This window comes from Rattus norvegicus, chromosome 14 (genome assembly GCF_021556685.1).
Source record: "Rattus norvegicus strain SHRSP/BbbUtx chromosome 14, alternate assembly SHRSP_T2T, whole genome shotgun sequence".
In the NCBI taxonomy this organism is placed as follows: domain Eukaryota; kingdom Metazoa; phylum Chordata; class Mammalia; order Rodentia; family Muridae; genus Rattus; species Rattus norvegicus.
In genome coordinates this window covers 31,783,775-31,803,745 of record NC_141547.1, presented here as the reverse complement: position 1 = coordinate 31,803,745, position 19,971 = coordinate 31,783,775, and the positions used below count along the sequence as shown (strand labels likewise).

General features: G+C 48.2%; 1 protein-coding gene across 9 annotated transcripts in view; it reads left to right on the top strand.

The window, feature by feature from the left end:
- Positions 1–19,971, top strand: part of Cracd (capping protein inhibiting regulator of actin dynamics) — a 235,361-nt gene that overhangs the window by 98,721 nt on the left and 116,669 nt on the right. For all 9 annotated transcript variants that reach the window (NM_001427853.1, XM_087582457.1, XM_087582458.1 and 6 more), the window contains 1 exon segment: positions 13,006–13,152. The gene's annotated coding sequence lies outside the window, so the exon portion shown is untranslated.

Below are 19,971 nucleotides of genomic sequence, written 5' to 3'. Positions count from 1 at the left end.
TTTGTGGGGTGCTGCCCACGAGCTTTCTGCGGCGGCAGCAACCAGGAAGATCTGCGCCGCCGTTTCCGGGAGCTTCAGTGCACCAGGGTTCCAGATGGCGTTTGGTGTTTTCCTCTGGCGTCCGAGATGTGTGCAGAGTGCAGTCTCTTCTGGTTTCCCAGGCGTGTCTGCCTCTCTGAAGGTTTAGCTCTCCCTCCCACGGGATTTGGGTGCAGAGAACTGTTTATCCGGTCTGTTTCCTTCAGGTTCCAGCGGTGTCTCAGGCAGGGGTCCTGCCGCTCCTGGGCCCTCCCCCACGGGAGCCCAGAGGCCTTATACAGTTTCCTCTTGGGCCAGGAATGTGGGCAGGGGTGGGCAGTGTTGGTGGTCTCTTCCGCTCTGCAGCCTCAGAAGTGCCCACCTGACCAGGCGGTGAGGTCTCTCTCCCACGGGGTCTGGGAGCAGAGAGCTGCTGCAGGCCGGGATCTGCGGGTGTGGGACTTCCGGTAAACACAGGACGTGCCCGGTCCTAGAGGAATTCTGCCTCCATGTGTCCCTAGCTCACCAGGCAGCTTTCTTGCAGCAGAAAAGTTGGTCTTACCTGTGGTCCCGAGGCTCAAGTTCACTCGCGGGGTGCTGCCCACGGGCTCTCTGCGGCGGCAGCAACCAGGAAGATCTGCGCCACCCCTTCTGGGAGCTTCAGTGCACCAGGGTTCCAGATGGCCTTTGGTGTTTTCCTCTGGCGTCCAAGATGTGTGTGCAGAGAGCAGTCTCTTCTTGTTTCCCAGGCTTGTCTTCCTCTCTGAAGGTTTAGCTCTCCCTCCCACGGGATTTGGGTGCAGAGCCTGATTTAACGTTTTCTAAATCTGTATTTTATCTCTGCTACCCAAGTCCCAGTTTGGGGAGTGATCCCTGGAGGCCTCTTCCCTCACTCCTACATATTGGTGGGACCTTAAGTCTGATCTCTTTGCTCCCCCATGATGGAGATGCTGTCTCTCCTTCCCCCTTGGTTCCTTGCCTATGCAAATCTAAAAGTCCCACCTCCGTCTCACTGCCCAGCCATTGGCTGTACAGCAATTCTTTATTACCAATCAAAGCCAGCTGGGGACAGGGATCCTCAGTGTCTCGAAGCTGGGTTTTTGGGAGCTGAATTAAGACAAAGCATTAGAACCAATCCCCAACCTAGCTCCTGGGGTATATTTCCTCATTCCCTTTAGGGGATGACTCCAGAGCCACGAAGGTGATGTGGCAGTCTCTACCACTAAACTGCACCCTCACCCCTCATTTCATATTGGACCTGTTCATCTGTGCAAGACAAAGATGGAGAGAAGGTAAAGTATGGGAAATAAGGGGTTTATCCGAGGGTCCTTAATATAGTTTGAAAATTACAGAACTATCATCCATCCTGAATCATATCCATAGCTTTAAATAAAAATGCCGCCAATGTCATCGAAGAAAACAGTTACCTGAAATGTGTTCATTGTCCCTGGTGATTTTAAGACTGATTCCGAGTCTCTGGTGTGTGTGGGCTTGTTTTTATAGGGAGATCATTTAATGAAAGTGATTCTGCCAGGAAGGACTGAAATAGCACCTTGCTTTTGCATAAATTTACATTTACCTTTAGAAAATGATAAAATTAGAAGGGGCCATGTGGAGCGAGGGCTGTCTTTTGTGGCATTTGAGCAGGGGAAACACAGATTTGGGGACCAAGGATGTTTTTGTTGTATGTGACCCATCAGCGGAACCGAATCCCAGGAAAATGAAGTTTTTTCCTTTTTTGTTTGTTTGTTTGGTTGCTTGGTTGATTTCATTTGTTTGCTTGTTTTTCAAGACGGGGTCTGTCTCTGTAACACTGTCTGTCCTGGAACTCCCTCTGTAGGCCAGGCTGGCCCCAAACTCATAGAGATCTGCCTGCCTCTGCCTCCCAAGTGCTAGGATTTAAGGCTTACACCATCACCCCTTGACAAGTGTCTTCCTTTTTAAACTACTGATACCTGTTTTGGATTTTCAGCTTCTGAGAACACAAGCCCTTAACTGGTGTTAATCACAGCCTGACTCAGCAGGGAAGACTCCAAGTAGTACTTTGATGAAAAACGGAAGTTTGAATCAAAGATGGGTAGACTTATTGCTAAATCTGGAGCTTTTAGCATAAATACTTTGAATGTTGTTCTTTTGTAATCTCCTTTGAAACAAGTTGGTAGCAAAGAGGGCAAGCTAATGCAGATAAAGGATTCTTTTAGGACCCAGTTAATACAGCTTTACTTTCCAATAAGGATGTGTTTGTCGGAGGCCACTCCCGTCAACGTGCCATGCTGCTTTACAATGGTGGGAGTGGGAGAAGGGAGTGGAAAGTGATGAATTCAAGAATTACTTAAGAATTCAAAATTTAATGGCTGGAGAGAAGGTTCAGTGAGTTAAAGTGCTTGCCAGAATCTGAAGACATGAGTTCAAGTCCTGGGTGGTGGAAATCAAGAACCAACCCTTACAAGTTGTCCTTTGACCTCCAAAGTCTTGTGCAAGATATTTGCCCCACCTCCCACAATTAGATCAATGTAATAAATGCATGTTTAGTTCTAGTAATAGTTGATGATTTAGAAATAACAGGTGGAAGTGCTGTTTAATTTGTTGGCGTTGGTTGGGGCTCCCTCTGAGTTAAGGGCATGAATTACACTCTTTCTGTAAAGGGCCAAGAAATAAATCCTTTAGTCTTGGTGGCCGATGGCCTAACGTAAGTACTCAGTTTTGCCACCTTGCAGCAGAAGTGGTAAGGCAGTGCTTTAATGAGTGGTCGAGGCTGCCTTTCAATAAAACTCTATTTGCAAAATGAGGCTGAGGGCAGGATTTGAGCAATGGACTGCAACTCGACAGCTCTACCCTGTTAAGCGCCCTATTGAGCCACCATATTGGTGCCTCAAAAGTATCCTTTTCTGCTTCAGATAGGTGAAGTAAACAACTTTCTGCCTACAAGAAGTTCCAGGGCGACAAAGATCATGTGACTGTGGATAGAACGTTTGACCTCAGACAATGATGCCCTTTTAATAAGACTGTAGATGTTGATGAAAAATGCCGTCCCTCTAATACCATGGACGATTAATGAGATAGTTTGTGTGAGACATTTTGATTTACTCAGATGAATGCCATTTTTAATGTTAAATTGATGCTTGCTCTTCAGAAGTCCCAAAGGGAATAAGTAAATAAATCAATCTGATATCCATAAATAGATACAAGTGTTAAAAGTTCAAAAGCCAGATCCTCCCCCCTTCTCGCTCTCCTTCTTCTTCTCCTCTTCCTCCTTCTCTTCCTCTTCCTCCTCCTCCACTTCTACCTCCTCCCCATCCCCCTCCCCTCCCCCCTCTTCCCTCTCTTCCCCCTCCTTCTCCCCCTCTTCCTCTTCTTCCTCTCCCTCCTCCCCCTCCCCCTCTCACCTCCCCCTCCTCCCCTCTCCTCCCCCTTCCCCTGAACTCCCTCCTCCTCCTCCTCCTCCTCTTCTTCTTCTTCTCCTGTAACCAATCTACCCATTTGTTTTCCATAGGCATTTTCTTATATGTGGACGTTGGGGCTGCCCTGCCCCCACCACATCAATCATTAAGGCCTAAAGGTCAGTCTGATGGGGGCATTTTCTCAACTGAGTGTCTGTCTTCACAGATGACTGTACATTGTCTTGCATTGACAAACACTAACCAGCATACCAGCACACCCACGTCTCTGCATCCCCCAGTTTCCACAGTTCCCATTCTTCTCTCTACTTCTGTTCTGCTGTCACTTTATGTCCTGCTCATGATGAGAAAGCAGATGTGGGACTTAGCTTTCTGTGCCTAGTGTATCTGACTTGACACAACGCCCTAAAGTTCAGCCCTATTGCAATAAAGGATGGCTGTCTTTCTTCCTTGAGGCTGAATAGAATTCTCCTGCATAGCTATCACACATGTGTTGCTGGACCCTCAGGTTCCCTGTAACGTGGCTAGTGGGAATAGACAGCACTACACGTGCAAGTACAGAAATCTCTTTGTTTAGTGATTTAAAACTCTGAACACTGGGGCTGGAGAGATGGCTCAGTGGTTGGGAGCACTGACTGCTCTTCCAGAGGACCTGGGTTCAATTCCCAGCAACCACATGGTGGCTCACAACCATCTGTAATGAGATCTGATGCCCTCTTCTGGTGTGTCTGAGGACAGCTCCAGTGTACTTATATATAGTAAATAAATAAATCTTTTTTAAAAAATCCTTTGAATTTCTATTCAAAAGTGAGATTACTAAATCTAAATGTGAACGTTTTGTCAAGGGGAAGAGGAAGAGTTGAGGACACTGCTGATACTCAGATTGGTCGGTTCCCAGGACACCTTTTAGATCAAGGGATTCAGGAATACAGAGAGGGTTGGGTACCTTTTCTACTACTGCAGTGGTGCAGGGGATGAGATGGTTTGTACAGAGCCCACTGTAGAACTTCAGCAACTGACTGCAATCCAACACACAGAGACGAAGAGGATCACTGGGGCTGCAGGCTTTCCTAGCTGATGAATAGCTTATTCTTCAGCCTAGTATCAGGGAGATAGGCTTCTCGCCCAAGATGCGCTTGTGAACAGCTGTCTTGGTGAAACTGAAAGCCAATCGGTTTATTCTGCAGTTCCCAAAATGACAATGAGCCATCAGGGGCTAGGCATGTGTGGTGGGAATGTATTTCTACTGTTCGGGAGCAGGTGAATATGGAATTTCTCTTTGTAGCTAAACCAGGAGAGAATCTCTCAATCTTCTGAAGTCCCAATATAGGAGAGTACAGCTGAGGTGAGCCATGAAGCAGTTCTAAAACAAAGCGGAGGGACAGAGCAGAGAATGAAATGGGCTTCAGTTACAGGTTTGGGAGTGGCTGTCTTTGCTGTGTCTGAAGCATCGGTAATTGTTACCATCTGACTGGGAGCCTTGGGACGGGGGAACCATAGTCTCAAAGGAAAGGGCCCCGGAGGTCTTCTCAAAGGCTGCCTTCTCTGCCTGGTAAACAGGTTCTAGATTCTTCATCAGGCCTCAGCCTTCAGGTCTGAGCCCCAGATGTGACCTCAAGGATATAGTAAGTTAATAGGTGCTTACTCCCCAGTCAGTGGAGGTGCAGTTACCCGCTGAGATGTGCTTGTGGACGCTGACCTTCTAGAAGTTGGAAATAAAGCAGATGACTAACTCATCTGCAATTCAAACATCCACCAAGGTATTTATCTGCCGTGCTACTTTACCAAAAACAATGGCTACTTTACCAAAAACAATGGCACTGGTTCAGTGGACTTTCACTGAGCCACAGAACAAAACTCTTCCTTTGTCCTTCCTCCTCCTCCCCTTTGCCCTCTGTAATGGAGTAGCATCTTGATGCCACCAACACAGGCACAAAGGACCCTTCCTTTCCTGTCCTTCTGTTCCCTGCACATCATGTGCTTTCTGGTTTGGTTGGAGTGATAGTTGTGGTCCCGACCGGTTTGGGTGCTGTTACTCTGTGGGAGTGGGATCATGAGTCACAGGGGCAGTGGGTGTCAAGTGAAGGTCTCAGGAAAACCCAGAAAAAAACCCCTATGCTGTATGAGAAATAATAGGAACTGGGACTGGGCATGTATTTTCATAGAAGAGTATTTGTCTAGCTTCCGTAAGGGCATAGCCTGCGTTTAACTCCTCCTGCACTGCAAGCAATGGAAAGATAGGGGTAGAGAAAAGAGGAGAGAGAGAGGAAGAAAAGAGGAAGAAGAGGTGATGTCGGCAGCAGGGAGAGGAGAGGAGCTTAGGGTAGAGACTCATCCTGGATATTCTTGTGTGACAGACAAGACATTGATGGGTCCAGCATAGATCATTTGTTTAGGGGGTTGGTAAGTGTTGGGCATGGGGGCAAGCTTAGTGACGTACGGTGGGGTCAGTCTGTGCAGCCTGGGATGCCACACTCAGAAACTTACTGTGTGAGTAACCAGAAGTAATTGCATGTTTTGTAGAAACAGAGTAACTTAATGCAAACAGGATGTGCTGAATTAATTTGCTGAATCACAGGGTACTGCAGCCTAGTCAGGCAATGTCTGCATTAGGGAGTGACAGAGATAACAACTCAAAGAAAGTCAAAGTAAGCAACACACAGACCATAAACCCAAACAACCAGACATGGAGAACCATAGAGCATAAAACGGTAATGGCGGACATTAGTGTTTGAACAGCCACACTGTCGTTATAGCTGGTAAGGAACAGGCGTTACCTTTGAAGACTTGTCAGTGCAGAGGAGTGTTTGGAGGGCTCAGTACAGCCAGGAGGACACAGAACCAAGGGAGAGAAAGGAAGAAAGTCTATAGTGACCTCGGTTAGCAGCATCCTGTATTATGGTAGGAGGACTGTGAGTTGTTAAATGCAAACTGAGCAGGAGTTTTACTTGGAACTCAGACTGTTGAAGTGTCTTTTGAAAGTGGAAAGTGAGCAGACTGGTGAGCAGTCATTCGGGGAGTTAGGAGAACAGTGATGAGATGGTGGGATAGCAGGCATGGATGGTGGAGCTGGCAGGGTTAGATGATGGAGCTGGCAGGCATAGGTGATGGAGCTGACAGGAGATGATGGAGCTGGCAGGCATGGGTGATGGAGCTGGCAGGCATGGGTGATGGAGCTGGCAGGCATGGGTGATGGAGCTGGCAGGCATGGGTGATGGAGCTGGCAGGCATGGGTGCTGGAACTGGCATGGGTGATGGAGCTGGCAGACATGGGTGATGGAGCTGGCAGGCATGGATGATGGATGGAGCTGGCAGGCATGGGTGATGGAGCTGGCAGGCATGGGTGATGGAACTGGCATGGGTGATGGAGCTGGCAGACATGGATGGTGGAGCTGGCAGGCATGGATGATGGATGGAACTGGCAGGCATGGGTGATGGAGCTGACAGGAGATGATGGAGCTGGCAGGCATGGGTGATGGAGCTGACAGGAGATGATGGAGCTGGCAGGCATGGGTGATGGAGCTGACAGGAGATGATGGAGCTGGCAGGCATGGGTGATGGAGCTGACAGGAGATGATGGAGCTGGCAGGCATGGGTGATGGAGCTGGCAGGCATGGGTGATGGAGCTGGCAGGCATTCGTGACTTGCCTCTAAAATTTAACCATGAAAAGAGAAAGTTAAATAAAAACGAATAATAGCAGGAGTCTTACACATTATCCCAACTGATTAAGATGTATTTTCTCTACGAAGGAAAGATAGGAGCCTGCCTCCTCTGATAAGGTGATGGGAGAGGGGGTGTGACCAGTGACCATGTTTTATCCTATAGCCACACGCACAGCTCTGGGCGGGGTGTGTGTGCCTTTTTCCAGAAAGGCAGGGGATGAATCGGAATGTCTGTATTTGAAATGGTGCGTGAAGGTAGAGGAGGACAGGAAGGAAACCATTAGTGCCCCACTTCCCAATGTAATTTCATATCTAGGAAAGACTACAATAAGGGTTTCCTGACCTGAAGTCCAGACCATTCCTGCTGTGCCCTGCTGTGTGTAGGAGAGGAAAAGGAGGAAAGTATCACTTTTCAGGTCATGTTGTCCACTGAGAGTCACCAAAACCCACAAGTGTCACCTGTTGCTAATGAAAAGGCGGTGAGGGCTGGAGAGATGCTTCAGCTGTTAAAATGGCCCGCTCACAACCAAACCATCAAGAGTGGGCTGAGAAGGCTGTTTAAAGGGACCACGCCTGTCTAGCTGAGGTCCTGTGGGAGAAAACCTCATTCTACCATTCTACCTGACCAGAATTAACAGGCCATGCAGTCTCCGCTCCCGGGCAGAGAGCTCCGAGTAGCTTCCCCGTATCTGTTACACTCTGCCAGGTCACAGGTATCCTGGCTTGTAGGAGGAAATGAATCCTGTAGATGTGGCCTCACACTGGGCTTCCTGAGTGTCCTGATTCTCCATGGGATGGTCTGTCCTGTGGCAGGGGGTGGTGCAGTTTGCTTTCCACCGCCTTCCGGGGCGGTCTCCTCCAGCCATCCTGTTCAGATTTCTTGTTTTGGTTTTTGTTTGTTTGTTTTTTTTTCTTCCTTTTGCTGTTTGCTCCTATCAGCTAATGTGTTGCTTCTTTTTTAACTGACTTTGTGTTCGATTTTGGAAAAACTACCGAGATATATTCATTAGTTTCTTTTTATTAAGTTTGTGGCATTGTCACCGAGCTTCTTCACTCATACACATTCACCTTCTCCTTTGACATAGGGGGTTGGTTAGGATTGGCTGGTTACTAGGGGCTGAACCCAGAGTCTCACATGTGCTAGACAAGTGCCCTTTCACTGAGCTATGCCCCAGCTCTGTGTGTGTGTGTGTGTGTGTGTGTGTGTGTGTGTGTGTGTGTGTGTGTGTGAGAGAGAGAGATACATACACACTAAATATTATTTTATCATTATTAATTTTGAAACAGGGTCTCACTGTTACCTGGGCTAGCCTTGAACTTCCTCTGGAGCCAAACCAGGCCTTCACCCACATAGCTCTCAGGGGATCTTTCACATCTGCCTCTTCCCAGCTGTTCTGCTTGGGATGGCTGGAATAGAGGGCAGGATTTCTGTGTTCTTTCTGGCATCTGTATCACCCTTTCGCCGCATCCTTTGTAGCTGGTATTACAGGTCACCATGCCCAACCTGGACCACCTTGCCTGGCTTCCATTCTTGAACCACAAACTGTCTTAAGCATTCTTCTAAGCTGCCCCTGTGGGTATGAGAAGGGGCGTGAACAGACATGGGATCCCAGAAGGAAGTTCCCACCAGAGGACGTTTGTGATTGCTTTCTTGACAGTAAGTGGACATCTGCTTTGTCCTCCTAACACCTTGGTGCTTGTCAGGATGCTCACACTAGGGAACTTCTCTGAGGCTTCCTGAGTTCTATTTTGTCTAAATGGCAAAAAGTTTAAGAAAAAAATCGAGTTGAACCTTTTAAAACATACTTTAGTAGTATAGTCAAATGTCATGTGTGAATTTGCCTGCATGTTAAAGTTTGTAATAATTTGCAAAAACAAAAAAGATACAAGTAAAAATCTTACTTAGTCAGGCACACACCTCCAATCGCAGCACTCAGGAGACAGAGGCAGGTGAATCTTTGTGTTTTCAAGGTCAGTCTGGTCTACATGGTGAGTTCCAGCACAGCCAGGGCTATAAAATGAGACTGTCTCAAAAAAATTTATTTTTTTTCTTTTTTTTCCCGGAGTTGAGGACCAAACCCAGGGCCTTGAGCTTGCTAGGCAAGCGCTCTACCACTGAGCTAAATCCCCAACCCCCTCAAAAAAAAAATATATATATATATATATATATATATTTGAAATTTCAAGCCAGGCAGTGGTGGCACATACCTTAATCCCAGCACTTGGGAGGCAGAAGCAGGTGGCTCTCTGAATTTTGTGCTAGCCTGGTCTACAGAGCAAGTTCCAGGACAGCCAGGGATAGACAGAGAAACCTTGTCTCAAAAATCAAACAAAAGAAAAAGAAAGAAAAAAGAAATTGAAAATTGAAATACTAAATTTGAAATTCATTTCAATTGTGTATACATACACACACACACACACACACACACACACACACACATACACACACACGCACATACACACACACATTTTCCATGCTTCTCATGGTGGCCATCCTCGAGGCTGTGAGCGTCATGGTGTATTCAGGTTTGCCAAGAATAATGGTGCTACACATTAATGGTCCTTCCACGTGTACACGGGGCAGCTTGTCTTCGGAGCTCTGTCTGTTGAAGTCCTCCGCCCATTTAGAAAGTTGGATTGTTTGTCTTTTTGCTACACAGTTAAGGTGTCACAGTGATACGTCAGAAGCCGGTAACATGGAAACATTCTTGAGGCAGTGTAAACCAGAGCTGTCGTGTTATCGATGGGCATGCAGTATGGGATAGCCACACTGCAAAGATATCTGGCCATTTCTTAGAGTTAAACACCCATCGACCTAAAACCTGGTGATTCCACTGCTAGGATAAGGCATTTTTCCCCAAGAGAAATCGAAATACATATTTGCAAAAAGCTGATAGAGAAATGGAACCGCTTTATCTGAATTAGCGCCAGATAAAAACAAACATCCAATCACAGGAGAAGATATTACAAATGTGGTGTTTTCATGAAAGGAATATTTACCAGCAATAAAAAAGATCAAACTTCTAGATACACTTAACAGTATGTTGTGGTAAAATTTCGTCCTGGTCCCGCGAGTTGCCACTCCGCGCTGATCTGCGTTCTCCTCCTGTTTCTCTGTCAACCACTTTCACACACTGTCCCCTTGACTGGTTGTTGCCACACCTGTTGCCATCTCATTCCTCCGAGGGCGGGTGGTGTTAGGGTAGCCCCACATCACGCTAGCCCACTTCTTGCTAGCCCCAAGCATGCGCGATTTTTTAATTTTATCGCAACAACAGTACAGGCAACTCAGAGACAGTGTCCTGGGTGTGTTAGGCCAGGCAGACACAAAGGGTACCCTGTGCTTGCCTCTTCCCTGAAGCTTAGGAAGAACTGACTGTGCTCATGGGAATGACTGTATTCCCAGGGGCGGCATAGAGTTAACTGACAGGGTCGTGAGGGAACTTTCTGTAAGTACAGATGTGTTCTTTCTTCTCTTGAGGATCCTAGAGTTGGGCCCTTTATCAGAAACGTACCTAAATGAGCCAGTATAATGGTGTACATTTTTAGTCCCACAGCTCTGAAAATGACAGCAGGCAGATCTCTGTAAGATCAGGCCATATGGGTTCACATAGCAAGTTGAGGGGGGTCACGTGGTGAGACCCCCGTCTCCAAAACAATAATGTATCAGATGTGCTACCCTATAGCAGCACTTTTCACTGCATGTAAATCTTACCTCAACTTTGAAAAACAGCCATGTTTTTTTATAACCTAGTAATCTTTAATTATTTCATAATAATTCATTTTAATAGCACTCTGATTTATTTCCATCGGTTGAAAGTTCTTTAGACTCACTTTATGAACTATCTGTGTTAATGTCTGTAAGTGCTGACGTGTGCCTTGAAGAACTATGCGGTCACAATCCTGAGGTACAGTACCACTGCACAGCTGGCTAAGAGTTAGTGTCACTGTGGCCTTTGGACCCTACTGAGTTTGCTTTGCCCCCCATTTATTTATTTATTTATTTATTTATTTATTTATTTATTTATTTATTTATTTATTTATTTATTTTGCTTGTATTGTAGGCTGCTAAGTGGTGTGTGTTACAGTCTTTTACAAGCTTTATAAATTGGAATGTGTCAATCATAGCTTCTTTAAAGACCACATCCTCATCTCTGGATCATGCCAGAGTTTGTCTTGCTGCTGCTGCTTCCTCCTCCTCCTCTTCCTCCTCTTTCTCCTTGATCCCTTCCCTCCTTTATCTCCTCCTTCTTTTTATAACTCCATATCCTGGTATTGTCTCTCCGTTGTTGGTTTGCTTGTTTATTTTGTATGTATGAGCATTAGCCTGTGCAAATTTGCGTGAAGTGCCCAAAGAGGCCAGAAGAGGGCACCAGATCCCTTGAGACCCAAGTTATGGATGGTGAGCCTCCATGTGGTGCTGGGAATAGAACTCAGGTCCTCTAGAGGAGCAATGCTCTTAACTACTGAGCCATGTCTCCAGCCCCTTGCTTCATCATTGCTGACTGAATGAAGTACTTTATGCATAAAACATCCTAGAAACTGTAGATGGTTTCTGTGGGGTTTCAGTTTTGTTTTCTCCCAAGGCCCTTTCCTCTGGCTTCTGACAATCATGTTGTCAGAGTCTGGGCACCACAGTGACATAAGGCCTAGTGGGTACTTTTTGGGTCTTTCTTTGAGCCGTGTGTTTGTTTGTTTGACTGATTGTTTTTTACCAGCACTCTCTCAGTGGCAGTGACAGCTTCTGAACTATGGCTGTCATTCCCAAGCACCACGGAACTATCAAGAGCTCCATTAACCTGTCAGTGCTGTGTGTGTGTGTGTCTGTGTGTGTGTGTCTGTGTGCCTGTGTGTGTCTGTATGTGTACCTGTGTGTGTGTCTGTGTGTCTGTCTCTCTGTGTGTGTCTGTCTGTCTGTGTCTGTGTGTGTATGATCATGTTTCTGTGTGTGTGTCTGTATGTGTGTCTGTGTGTCTGTCTCTGTGTGTCTGTCTCTGTGTGTCTGTCTGTCTGTCTGTGTCTGCGTGTGTATGACCATGTGTGTCTGTGTGTGTATGTGTGTCTGTGTGTGACTGTGTATGTGTATCTCTGTGTCCATGTGTATGTCTGTGTTTATTTGTGTATGTGTGTGTATCTGTGTGTCTCTGTGCGTGTGTGCACTCTTGTATAACAAGATTACATACACCACCATACTCTCAGCTCTCCCCATTTGTTTAAACACATTTTGAGATGATTTGTACCTGAGTGTCTAATTGCGTTCGGTCAGAAGTTAGTCTGATACGAGTTAACCCTTCATGGCCAGGAGCTAAGAGTCCTCCTCTACGCAGGCAATTCTACCTGCTCATCTGGAGTGGTTTCTTGTCCTGTGTCACTGGGTTTGCAAAGAACTGCATCAACACTGAGCTTTCCTCCTCCACAGGTCCCTCTCAGTTCCCAGTTAAAACCCACCACTATGCGTCACGGCTTGTACCCAGGCAGGGGTGGGTGCGTGTCCTATCCACAGGAAAGGTTAACCTGGTTAAATCTGATTGGGATTTGAGTGAAAAGATGTCCTCCCCGGGGGCTCAGGTCCACCGTCACCCTCCCCTCTGGCTTCTCCAATTGTAGCTAATCTCCCAGGAAGTGGAAATGTAAAACTGCGCGTATAGGAATACGAAAGCCCCAACAGCCCACCGCGTGGTTCTTTTGGTCCCCTTAGAAACAGGAACATTTTCATAAATGCGCTAAAATCCATACACTAACATGTAGGAGAAGCAGAAACACAGTACTGCCTGAACCTAACTGAAAGTCTTGCAAAGCAAGCAAGCAAAGGCCACCTCTTTTCACTGACTTTGGTCAGGAAACAGAGAAGAGAACCATGTTAATGGCTTCTGAGGCGACGATGGATGACCTAGAATGTGCCTTCTGTTTGCTCTTTTCTCCACAGTTCCCAAGAGCTGTGATTCCCAGGCTGTCTCGGTGTTGCACCCTGGTTCCTGACGCACATCCCCGAGGGTGGGGCCGCCTTTTTATAAGAAGAAAAGTTTGGTGGTGATTTGTCCAGTAACAATAGGAGTTGCGTCCGTTCATAACAGTAAGTCCCCTGCTTAGAGCACTACCTGGGACTGCTTGTGGAGAAGATACTGGAGCGGGGGGTGGGGGGGAAGAGAGGGAGGGAGGGAGGGAGGGAGGGAGGGAGGGAGGGAGGGAGGGAGGGAGGGAGGGAGAGAGAGAGAAGGAGGGAGGGAGGGAGAGAGAGAGAGAGAGAGAGAGAGAGAGAGAGAGAGAGAACTCACTGGACTGTAAAATGGACAGGGTGCCTTCTAGAGTAGGTTCCCTGCTCTCCTACTTAGCAGCTGAGTCTGCACAAGGTGCTGATATTTGCTGAATGCCAGCTCTTTGATTAAATCAACAAATGTAGGAAGTCTTTGTAAGTAGGAGGATGTATATAATACAAATGTGTGTCACTATTGTTTTTATTGGCCTTTTGCAATTATACCATCCTGTGCCGTAGGAAGGCGCCTTCTGTCTCTTGGTGATTTTGGATCATAGAACACGGCTCTGTGATTCAGTACCCAGTCCTCACCTTCTGAGCGCTGGGTCTGGGAGACGGTCCCCACCTGCCTCCCTCTCTAACAGAGTCATTCTGCTCTCTTGACCTCGGATAAGCTGAGGGAAGGGATGGAAGCTAAGGTCAAAGAAGACAGCCGTCAGCGTTCCTTATGGTGTGTGTCGTGTATTTAAACACCCCCGTGCCTGGTCAGAGAGTTGTTACACCTGTCATAGCATTTCTCCTCGGGGTCGGGAACTCTGAAGGCATCAGGTTCTAAGCAGAGGAAACAGCAATACAAGACTGAAAGGAAGGAACAGAGCTTGCATGCCACAGGCATAGCCAAGAGCCAATGTGCTGAGACCGGCTGAATGGTAACGGGAAGAGAGCGTGGGGAGGCTAGGTCAGGTCCAAAGAAGATAAATACATTCCCATGGTTTAGATCCTGCCTTCGCCCCAACTCTACCTGTGCAACAGAATAAACGGGCCTGGGTCATTTATAAAACAAAAACCAAACAAGACACAGGCTTACTCAGCTCATGGCTCTGGAGGCTGCAAGGTCCAGGCACGTGCCGCTGGCTTCGGTAAGAGCCTTGTCTCATACCATGGAAGGAGAAAGGCGACAGCACAAGCCTGGGAAGCAAGAAAAGGCCAAACTCAAGCTCACTCACAATAAGCCACACTGTAATACCATCTGTCCATCCTCAAGGCACAGCCGTTGTGACAAGGGGGGTCCCACTTCTTCAGCGCTATTCCCCTCAAAACTAAGCTTCTAGCACATGAACTCTGAGGCACATGTTCAAACATAGCCAAATTATCAGCTTCTCTGCTCTTATCTCCGGGACTCGGAATTCTAAGTGTATTTCCTTCACAGTTAAGAAACACACAGCCATGCATGCACACTAAGTAAGTAAATTAGACCCCATCACCATACTGGTTTTCTGGGGGATGCTGTAACAAAGCGACAAGACTCAGTGGCCGAGAACAACAGAAACCTTCCAGTTCTGTCGCGTTATCAAGCCAACCTCTAGTTAGGGCCATGCTCCCAGCAGACTCTCAGTGGGGAATTCCTTCCTTCTCACTTCCTAGCTTGTGGTGGTTTGTAGCAAGCTTTCGCAGTCCTCAGCTTGTAGCTGTAGCACTCCAATTTCTGCCCCTGTCATGGGGAACCATTTCTGTGGACGTCTCCACATGGCATCCCTATTGAACTTGTCTTCAAAGGCGGCCATCCCCCTCTTTCTTACAAGGACACACCAGACATTGGATCCAAGGCCCGCCCTACTCGGCTGCAACTCTTTCTTAATTGGTTTCTTGTGCAGCAACCCTGTTTTGAAGTAAGGCTGTTTTCTGAGCGTGAAGGGACAAGCCCTCACTTTATCTTTAGGAGAGGGATCTGAAGTTCAGCCCATCACAGCCATCTTTAGTGAAATAGTACCATCCCCACAGTGCAGGCACACATTTTTTTTTCTCATGAAACAGGAAAAAATTTATGCACAGGCACACAAACACACAGGCCACCCTCTGAGTCACCCGCTCAACACACTCGAACCAGGGGATCCTGAAGCCTTTAATACATTTTATTTTTGATCACGTTTAAGCGCCTCTTAAACATGAAGCTCCTCCTTACATTTGTGAGTGCGAGGCCATACCAGGAGTGGCATATTAGGCACAGTCTCGAGAGCGAGGCCTGCAAAAGGAGAGCTACAGCCATCGTGGCCACTGCTGGTGAAGAGATGCTGCTCTTGAGACTGCCCCTGCTGGTTAAGAATTAGAGTCAGGGCTGGGGAGATGGCTCAGAAGGCAAAATGCCTGCCTGCCTGCCTGCCTCCTGCCTGCCTGCCTCCTGACTCCTGACTCTTGCCTGCCTGTCTGTCTCCTGCCTGCCTGTTTCCTGCCTGCCTGTCTCCTGCCTGCCTGTCTCCTGCCTGCCTGTCTCCTGCCTGCCTGTCTCCTGCCTGCCTGCCTCCTGCCTGCCTGCCTGCCTGCCTGCCTGCCTGCCTGCCTGCCTGTCTCCTGCCTGCCTGCCTGTCTCCTGCCTGTCTCCTGCCTGCCTGCCTGTCTCCTGCCTGCCTGTCTCCTGCCTGCCTGCCTGCCTGCCTGCCTGCCTGTCTCCTGCCTGCCTGCCTGCCTGCCTGCCTGCCTGCCTGCTGCCTGCCTGCCTCCTGCCTGCCTGCCTGCCTGTCTCCTGCCTGCCTGCCTGCCTGCCTGCCTCCTGCCTGCCTGCCTGCCTGCCTGCCTGCCTGCCTGCCTCCTGCCTGCCTGCCTCCTGACTCCTGACTCCTGCCTGCCTGTCTGTCTCCTGCCTGCCTGTTTCCTGCCTGCCTGTCTCCTGCCTGCCTGCCTGCCTGCCTGCCTGCCTCCTGCCTGCCTGCCTGCCTGCCTCCTGCCTGCCTGCCTGCCTGCCTGCTGCCTGCCTGCCTGCCTGCAATACCAGATCAGAGCTTCAGGCTGGAAGCAGAGGCTGGAGGATCCCAGGGGCCTCCTGATCAGCCATTCTAGCCCAATTGATGGTGCAGTAAGTGACTGTCTCCAAAAATCACCCAGAAACCAAAGTGGACCTCTGCCCCACCCCCCACACAGAGAGACAAATGAACACATGCAGACACACAGACATACATACACACATATAATCATACAAACAGACACGTAGACACAAACACAGAGACACACACTGATCTACACACACGTGCGCACACATCAGTGCGTGGTCAAATAGACCAGGAGCCATTTCTTTAGAGTTTTTACTACCGGGTTCTGGCAAGCACCGAGCTGGCTCAATCCGTCCGCCGCTGGAATGGGAATAAAGGCTTACCCTTGATTCTCAGGAATCTGATAGGGTTGAGAAGTTATGAATACTTTAGTACATTTTAAATATTCAGATAACATTCGCGTAGCATGAAGTTTTTTTTTTTTTTTTTTTTTTTTGGTTCTTTTTTTCGGAGCTGGGGACCGAACCCAGGGCCTTGCGCTTGCTAGGCAAGCGCTCTACCACTGAGCTAAATCCCCAACCCCATGAAGTTACCTGCTCAATTTATGTTTTTAAAGCTTTTTGTTGTTTTCTACGATTAAAGTGTTTAAGATGGATATGTCGGTTGGAGTCTGTAATACCAGCTAATTGGGAAGGTGAGGCAGGAGCACCATAAATTCAAGGCCAACTTTGGTGACTTAGTGAGACCCTGTCCACCCCCAAAAGAGAAAGGGGAGGAGAGAGGCGAAGGAGAGGAAAGGAAACCCACACCGGGATATGATGGAGTAGGCGGGCCCACCTAGTATGTTTGAGGCTCTGTGTTCAGTCCCCAGTACCACACCGCAGTGAAGTAAAATAACCCGTTTAAAAGTGTTTAAAAGAGAACAAATTCAACAGTGCATTTAGTACATTTACTGTGTCATAAATTTACTACCTCTGACCCATTCCGCAGAATCTCCGTCACCTCAGGTGGAACTCTGTGCCCACCCCACCCCCACCCCTGGAAATGGAGTCATGCTGCATGTGACCCGTTTTGGCTGGTTTAAAACAAACAAACAACAAACAAACAAACAAACCCTTGACTTGTAATTACAAATCGTTTTTCAATGACCTCATCCACATTCAGGAGCGCTAACAGGCTGTGGGCCTAGCAGTGGTTTCTAATTGAATCCTCCAAGAAAACCGCCTCAGGGAAGCATCCGTCCCTGAAGTGGCTTCAGGAGACAAACAGCACTTCAGGATGAGATTACTTAATCAGCAAAGGTGTGAGGAGTCAGCTTTACCTCACTTCACCCCTGCCGTATGGCCCACTCCCTTCAGCCACCTGGGCCCCCAACCCCTGACTTAGGCTGCCATTGTTCTGGTTGGGCCCCTAACCCTTGACTTAGGCTGTCATTGTTCTGGTTTCGTGAACTCCGATGTCGCCCCATCGCGCAGCTGAACCTGCAATTGATATTTTGGCCGAGGAGTCAGAGATTAGATTGCCTTAGCAACAAAGCTCTCCCGAGTCCTCTCCCGAGGGGGTTAGATGATACCCGAGGCCGGGGATGAAAATTTGAGGCATACTTTATACTGTCATCTCCTGGGGACGTCTTTAGGAGAGCAGCTCTTGCTCAGGAAAGGATCTGGGAGGCAGACTGTGAAGCCTTGAAATGTGAGTCCCCTCTCCATCTGCCAGGCGTAACCTAAGAAGACAGCACAGGTGGAGGAGGAGGAAACTGTGGTAAACAGGATTCAGCAAATCCTTTTTTTTCTGGTGGCAAAGGAGTCCTAAGACAGCAAAGCCAAAGACTTGGGTTGGATGTGCTAGTGGTTCAGTCAGTGACGGCCACCTGTACATCTCTTCTGAGACCTCCTGACAGGTCCTTCACAAGGACCCTGGGACCACGGTTAAATGCAAGCTCTCGCTGGCCCCTGTCAACCAGAGTCGAGTATCATGTCACCATATCGTGCATGAGATCTGACTGAATCCCCCACTTTCGACTCCAAAAAGTTACTTCCGAGAGCCTCAAAATACCACCTGTGGACTACTGGGGTGGTTTTGACCACAAAACTGGGTGACGAGCTTGCGAGGGGCAGTCCTCTCCTCTCTTCCTCCTGTATCCCTTCCCGCCACTCTTCCTCTCCTTCCGTTGGCATGCATGGGGTTGCTTACACACCAGACACGGTGCCGGGGCTGGGAATATAAAGGAGACCCCCACTATCTAAGGGTTCGTGCCGTGCCCTCTGCTGCCTCCCATCTGTCTGCGGCTGCCTGTCCTGCTTCTGCAGAGACCTGGAAGGAGCCATGTACTTGTCTGTCCCTTTCGGTAGGAGGCAGCTTGAAAGCCAAGAGTCCCCGCCGGCCTCGGAGCCTGTGAATTTAGCTTGGGCAAATACTGAGGGCATTGCCATGTGAACCGAACTTCACCAAATTGAATTCGGATATGTAAACAGATAACAGGATAAAGTGTGGTTAGTGATATTTGAGAGTGTTTTCTGCGCACAATGCCTGGATCACAGAAGGCAAAGTCAACAGCCCTCACGGGGAGGAAAGGGGCCTCCCGGGCGTGCCATGTGAGCCCTCTGGAAAGAGGAGAAGGTGTTTGCCAGACAAACAAGGGGGACCCACAGTCAGCAGAGGTGACGCCTTAGGAACATGCTTCTTGGGAGGGGACCCCCTGACCCTCTTGGTAACCCCTTCTTCTAGTGTAACTTTAGAACCCAACTGCTTGATTGGCCTCCAGCATTGGCGTAACCCTAGGAAATTAAAGAGGTTAAAACCAGGGGGAAAAACTATGCCGGGTTCCTCATCCTTAAAATGCCACTCATTTTAATCTTTGCCTTATTAAAATAAGTGAAAGTTCACTTCTTTTCTACACTGGCTCAAACTGGCAAGTTTCACATCCCAGGGTCCTTTCAGCATTTGGGCAAACATGCCAAGCCCCTCCCACGGAAAAGCCAGGGCCCCCGCACTTCAGGCTTACAAAGGACAAATGGTAACAGAGTTTTGCTCCTAAGGAGAGCAACATGGACCCTGAACAGAAAAAGCTAAAGCTAAAAGCGAGTGAGGAGAGGCCCCTCCACTACCATTTCCTATCAAAGGAAAAAGGAAGGAAAAAAAAAAAAAACCCAAACCTTATTTATATGCACAGCCACAGAACTGGTGTTAAGTTCTTTGAAATAAAGGACTCTAATTCTGCAGTTCAGAGCTCCGGGGGAACAAGGAAGAAGGCTGTACTATTTACTGTACTGCACAAGCCTCACCAAGTCCTCTCCACGGTGGAAAACAGGCCCAAAGGAGCACTGGAGGCAGAATTTCAGCTTCACATTCAAGACTTGCTTCTTTAATCTGTAACCATTGTCAGCATTCTACGAGAGCCCCAGCTCACAGTTTTGATTATCTGACAAATAAGGACAGGATTTTTTTTATTAATTATTTTATTTTATTTATTTTTATTTATTTACATTCCAGATGTTGTCCCCTCCCAGTCTCCCTCCTCTCTGTCTCTCTGTCTCTCTGTCTCTCTGTCTCTCTCTCACAAACACACACACACACACAATTCTTCCCATTCTGCCTCCCCTCTGCCTCTGAGAAGGTGCTCCCCCTTTCCCCACCCACCCAGGCATCCCTCTTCCCAGGGGCCTCAAATCTCTGCAGGATTGCCATATCCTCTCCAACTGAGGTCAGAAAAGGCAGTCATAAGGACGAGTTTTAACCAGGACCTAACATGCTGCCCTACCTGGGAACCCTGGAGCCATGGTTTGAATGGTGCATGTCAGAGAGAGACAGTAGCAACTGTCTGGGCTCCATCCACACACAGTGCCCTTCACTCTGTATCTTCAGCTCAAGGCCTCAGCAGTCCTTAAACACATTTGCAAATGACAGGTCCTCTGACCCCTCCCCTCCCAGAAGT